Raw genomic sequence first — 5598 nt, forward strand, 5'->3', positions numbered from 1 at the left:
CAGAAAGGGCCCTTGCTTTGGCCCTGACCTGACCATGTGTAAGCTGGCTGTCTTTGAGGATTCCATCCTCTTGAAATGAAGAAACAGCTGCAGAAGTTACATCAGGTTGTGGGGACATTTCCATTTAAACATATTTGGTTTTTGTTTTTTTGAGGGGGTGAGGTGGATCATGAAAAAGCCAGTGCTTTTGTGTTCTCCACCACTTCCCCTCTGGCCTTCCGGGGTTTCAGCTGTAGCTGAGGGGACATTCTCTGTGCACACCACCAGCACCCACCTTGAGCTCCTTCCTCAGGGCTTTTTGAAGCTTCGATAGTTCACTTTGCCCTTACACCGGCAGCCCGAAGAACAGAGGGTGTTAATATTCCCAGGGCAACCCTCAACCACTGGGGTGGATGGAAAGTCAGTGGCCTCAGTCTCTGGTTCTTCAGGGGTACAATTCTGGAAGACATTCTACACCATTCCTTGGAGAGTCCCTAGCAACAGGGAGCCCCTGATGTCCACAACAATAACCAGTGGATGCACACAGCCTTTACTGGCTTTTTTCTCCTCTTACCCCACTCCCTCTCTCCTACCTCCCGGGACCCTCCCCAAAAGGCAACCTGCACCCAAGACCCAAGTCTCTGCTGAGGGTTTGTTTGGGGGAGAACCTAAACTAAAACATGCATCAGTGAGCATGATGGGAGTGTGTTTATCTTGAATGTTCAGAAATAAAGTTGCTCCTTTGCTGAACAAGAACAAAAAGGGAAGCTGCACTGTTGGGAAGAGGAGTGTCCCAGAAGCTGAAGAAGTGGGGTTCAGCTCTGCCCGCTGGTAACAAAGTGAGGCTGCCAGGTTGACTCTTGACATAGGCCAGGGAAGGAGAGCCTGGCTGATCCTGGGCATGGATGTATTTCACAACCCCAGCCCTAGTGTGGAAGGTGTGAATGGAAAAGGCTGTGGGTTGAGGGAGAGACAAATGTTCCAAGCAGACCATGGAGGCCTGGGAGGCCTGAATTGAGGTTACAGGGTCAGAGAACAAGTGGGCAGAGCAGACTTGTGAAGGAGAGGTGGTCTAGATCAACTGCAGGGACCAAGGGTGAAGACCTCTATCCCATCCCCACATTTGTGTGAGGGGCCTGCCATGGAAGACACCCCTAATCAGCCCGTGGCTCTAACGACAAGGCCATCCCTGGCTGTGGGGCTATTTGTATGGCAGGAAATGAGGAGAAGGAGACAGGGATAAAAAGCAGTCCAATAGGGACACACCTGCATCCCAAGGGCACGATTTTAACCCAAGGAAAGGAAGAGCAGAACAAAAGGTCACCATTAGCGAAGGGGGATTTCCAAGAACAATCAACAATAACTGAGAAATCAAACAATCACTTGCCTTCCTCCAGCTGATTTTATGAGGTTGCTTTATTCTTATTTGGATCTCTGAGTTGACAGAGAAAATGTAGTTCTTGTGTTTCTGGGAAAAGAAATATTTTTTCAGGTGCTCCAGCAGCAGAATAATTTTTATTTCCACAAGAGAGCTGGGTAGTTAGATCCGAGTAGAATTGTCAAAGTTGGACAGCGAATATTGTAGAATTAATCAGATTCTCCTGTAATGAGACAGCAGACTAGAACCCATCAATGAATATATATTGTAAGAATCTTGACAGTACTTTAACTGGTTGTATTATCCCAAACTGGACAACCTCTATCTCACCCCTAATCAAGCCAAGCTAAAAAAGCCCACCTGAGACCCTTTCAACCTGTAGGTTGAGATGGTCTGTGATGCCGTCATTTCTAGATGGCTGATATTTAGAGTTCGATAACTACAATAATCAGACTTATTACTGTAGATCATCACAGCTGTTCCCTTGCAAGGCCAGAATGCAGTTTCCTGATAAAGGACATACCTTTAATCTTAACTAAAATCCTTGCTTCATAATTCCTAGTCTCAAAATGCCTCCTTTGCAATGTTAATTTTAAACACTGCCATGTGTGCTGACCATAGAGATTTAACTGCCAAGACCTGAAAATGAAACTCCCTGAGTACATTAAAAAAATTCTTCAGGACCATATGAAAAATTAATTTTTTAAAAACTGAGGATCACAGAGATGAGTAGGGTTTTATACAATCCAACATATACCTTTCCTTGTTTGCTTGTTTAATTAGCAGTGGAAGTCTGCATGAAAACCATTCTCTCCTCAAACAATCTGAAGTCTCTGCATGATCCACAGGATGCCTCTAGGCCTGAGTTGTCCAAGGCAATAGCCACCTGTGGCTTTCCAGCACTTGAAAATGCAGCTGGTCGAAATTGAGATGTGCTGTTGGACACGTATCAGATTTTGAGGATATAGTATGAAAAAAAGAATGTAAAACATCTCAATAATTTTTATATTGATGATATGCTGAAATGATCATACTTTGAACACATTGGGTTAAAGAAAATATATTATTAAAGTTCATGTCATCTGTTTCTTTTTTAATGTGTCTACCAGAAAATGTAGAAGGACAGACATGTGGCTCCCCTTGTGTTTCCAGGGGACAGTGCTGCGCTGGCCCATCTATTCTGAAGGGGCCGAGGGGCAGGCAGTCTGCTGGAGGGGAGGGCAGGAGGTTTGTCTTGAAGTTCCCTTGCAAAACAGGTCAGTTTTCCCCTAGAGTGCATGTTGGGGGTAAAGGTTTATTTTCAGGGGCTGCTGGATGTTACTTGCGAGTCAAGGTGTTATAACTCATCCAGCAGGGAGCTTTTCTGCCCCACAGTAACCAGAAGTTGTTGTCTAACCTTTTTTTGCATTTTAGAAATGGTGTAGCAGCGCACAATTCCCAGTGCTTTCCTCCTTCCCTCCCTCCCTCCCTTTCTCCTTCTCTTTCTGTCTCAAACAGCTTTATTGTATAATTTACATATCATAAAATTCGTAATCTGATGAATTGTACTACACTTACACAGCGATGCAGCCATCACCATAATACAGTTTTAGGACAACTCCATCACCCTGGAAATTTTCCTCCTGCTCTTTTATACTCAATCCCTGTTCCCAGCAGCCTCTAGGAAACCGCTGATCTGCTTTCCATATCCATAGCATCTCCTCTTTGCAGAAATTTCATATAAATGGGATGAACAATATGTGGTCTTCTGTGTCCGGCTCCTTTCACTTAGCGTACTGGTTTCCAGGTTTATCCGTGTTTGCGGTGTCCCTCTGGCCAGCTCCGGTTTTTTGGCCTACTTTTAGAGGAGACAGAAATGGGTGGTAGGAAATTTGGGGAAATTCCTCAGTAATTTGATCTGAGCCTAGGAAAGTTGCCGAGGGTAATAAAAGGACACCGAGAGTTTCATGTCACACTGGGATTTGATGATAGGTTACTGCTGGCCTCTCCTCCTTCTGTTTTAAAAAGAAAATGAACTGTATTGGCAAAACCATATTCATTTCCCCATTTTACCTTCCTGTTCTTGCCCATAAAGTTATGTAATTCATACATTATTGTACTCACAGTATAGATAAAAATGTGATATTCTACAGTTCTTTTCCTTTACTGAGTGCTTTTTAAAATAATGATGATAAATTTGCTCCCCAGCATCCATGGTCTCTCATCTGGAAACTGAGCAGATGTAACTGCTTTTTATGGAATTTAACACTGTGACAGTCACTCATTTATTCAAAGAAGTGCGAGCTCTTATGGCTCTACTTATATTGAAATCTAACCAGATGAATCTAACGTCCCACGGTCCTAAGATTTTACATTTGTGTAAGTCCTGGTGTTTGTTTGATTAACAGACAACAGCAAAGAAGAATCACTCCAGGGACTCAATTTTCTTTGCTAATAAGCAGGTACCAAAATAATGAATATATTATGACACAACCTTCTCCCCCAACTTCAAATCCCTGACAAATTTACCTACAATAATATGCGGGCTTTGAAGTGTGGGTGGCTGGGATTTCTGATAAACACACCCATAAAGACCAAATCACACAGAAATTGCTTTAGGAACCTTGGGTGAAAATCACAGACTGTGACAAGAAGGGGTGGGCAGGAAGGAGTTGAAAGATGCAGGCTGGGATCAAACCTCCTTCAGTAACATTTTTAATCAAATAAAGGGAAAACTCATCTGTTTCCTGTCTCTTTTGCAGACTAGGGCGTGTTTCCCTCGCCATCCCCACTGAAGCAGCAACGGCCGGGCCCCTCCGTGTGGTCCCCTTGGCTTTGGAAGGCAGCTCCGCACACACTGGCTTTTCCCTCGGGCACCCACGTGGCCGCCTACGGGCTGCTTCTGCCACAGCAGCTGGCTGGGCCGGCACACAAGATCCCCAGGCCAGCCTCAGAGACGAGGGAGAGGAGCTGGTGAATGAGCCCACCGGCCCTCACCCTAGTGGGACAGCTGGACGCGTGTTCTGCACAGCCTCTCAGAGGGGCCGCAGCAGGATTGAGGCCCCACTGCCCTCATGGGCAACCTGCTCGTTAACTCCCCCTTTTCAGCTTTGCTCTCTTCTCTCCCCCACTTCCCCGCTTCCCGCTCTGCTTTCCTGGGATCGCTTCCCAAAGATGACTTGACATAAATCCTTTACCTCAGGGTCCACTTTTGGCGGGAGCTCAACTAAGACAGCTACCCAAATTTTAGATAAATACAGACTTTAAAGGGATTCTATGACTACTTGCTACTTTTTTTAGCCGAATTTTCCAGGTCATCCTTAGGAAGACCCAGAAAAGAGAAATGAAAACAATGAGAGTCGCACCAAATAGCGGCTGTGTTCTTGAGCAGTGTCACCTGATGTCATCATGTCCCCCTAATTCTACTGTAAACACACTGCGGTCTGGGACTAGGAGGCTGGACACTGTGTAGAGCTTACACGCATTAGCTGATCTCCTTCTCACAACAGCCCCCTGAAGTGAGTACTACTGTTATCCTCATCTACAGAGGAGGAAACTGGGAGGTGAAAGTTAAGTTCTGCTGCCTAGAAAAGGCAGCAGCAGGATTCCAGCCCAGGCAGCCTGGCTCCACATTCTCAGAGTAAAGCCTCTGACACAGGCCTGAGTCAGTGAGAGGTGTCTGATAAATGCTTGCTTGATTGCGGAGTTACTACATGTGGAGAAAGGGAAGAAGATGGTCTATGTAGTATCTTTGAACGTTTGACCATGAACCCTTTTAGCAGTCTGTGAAGTCCACAGAGTCTTTCCCAAAACAATATACCGCACCTCACGGCATGCGGGATCCTAGTTCCCCAACTGGCTATCGAACCCGTGCCCCCTGCAGTGGAAGTGTGGAATCTTAACCACTGGACCACCAGGGAAGTCCCCAAAACAATATTTTTAAGTGCATAAAAGAAAATATATAAGATTACAAAGGAAACCAATTATATTGAAATGCATTTATCAAAATGTTACCACAACTTGTAACCTAGCAATACATAACTTCATCCTATAGGGGTGATTACACATTGCAATGGGCTCCATAAATGTGTCAAATCTGTCTGTGACAGGAATGGGCTGAGCTGCCCAAAAGGCTGGTTTCAGGATAGACCTCAGTGATTGGCTCCAGAACCTGAATTACAAGACCTCTTCCCTCCAAGTCACCCTCCACCTTCATTAACTTCCTAAAACACAGGTTTGATTGTATTTCTCACCCATTCTAA

This window comes from Delphinapterus leucas, chromosome 4 (assembly GCF_059928025.1).
Source record: "Delphinapterus leucas isolate spDelLeu-1000000601 "Yukka" chromosome 4, BTC_Dleu_Yukka2, whole genome shotgun sequence".
In the NCBI taxonomy this organism is placed as follows: Eukaryota; Metazoa; Chordata; class Mammalia; order Artiodactyla; family Monodontidae; genus Delphinapterus; species Delphinapterus leucas.